The following is a 972-nucleotide window of genomic DNA, read 5'->3' on the forward strand; positions in this document are numbered from 1 at the left end:
TAAAAATCTAAACGATCAAGAGAATGATCTATAGAGTAGATGTTACCGCTGTCGCCAGTAGGATCATCACCAGCCAAGTCAATCTCAGATGCCCGCGAATCTGCAGGCGGCTTATGGGCTAGTCTCTTCCGCCTATCAGCACGGACGGTAGTCGAAGGTCTTGCCCGGGCAAAAGGACGGAATTCATCTTCACTGTTTGTCGCTGTCCCTGAAATATCAGATAGTGGTCAGGACTGACAATTCGGAAATGCAGAAGGAAAAGATGGGTGACTAACCTCGCTCGAAATCTGCCTCGTAGTCTTCAGGATCTCTGCCTGAAGCCTCTTTAGCAGAACTAAAGACCCTATGACCTTCTGCATCAAGTCGGCGGGTCTTGCCCCGCGCCCTCTGTGACCGAGCACCATCCCGAATCACATGAGAATCAATCTGAGAGGCTTCTTCGGCCACCAACTCTTCAATAGGCTTCACAGGGACAGTCTTATTAGCTGCTAACAACCACCTGCAGCTCAAGAAAGTGAGGTTCAACTGTCGCTCAGCACCCGGGAGACTGAACCTAGCACCAGTGCAGCCTGTCACAGTCCACAACCATGCACGAAGACCGTCCACCAAACCTCCATAAGCCCGAAGCTGCTGGCGCGGGTTCCCAACATAAAGCTGGTCATAACCAAACTGCCGAGCGAATCGGCAGGGTAGATACGGCTCTATAAAACACTGATTCCCCACCCGGAAAGTCAAGTAGCCCGGCCTGATGTTCACTAGCCAATTAAAGCAGCCGATATCTAAATAAGTGCGATACCCCCTCGGCTTCTCCTCATCAATCAAACACTCGCCATACCGAATGGAGAACTGCGGAAAGCAAGTGGAGAATGCCCAGCACTTGTGGACCTGTAACTGCCTCCTCACATCAGAGAATCCTCGGCCTTCCCACTCGCCATTCTCAAGCAGCTGTAGTAAGGGAACAGAGTGGTCCAT

Source organism: Asparagus officinalis, chromosome 1 (assembly GCF_001876935.1).
Source record: "Asparagus officinalis chromosome 1, Aspof.V1, whole genome shotgun sequence".
In the NCBI taxonomy this organism is placed as follows: domain Eukaryota; kingdom Viridiplantae; phylum Streptophyta; class Magnoliopsida; order Asparagales; family Asparagaceae; genus Asparagus; species Asparagus officinalis.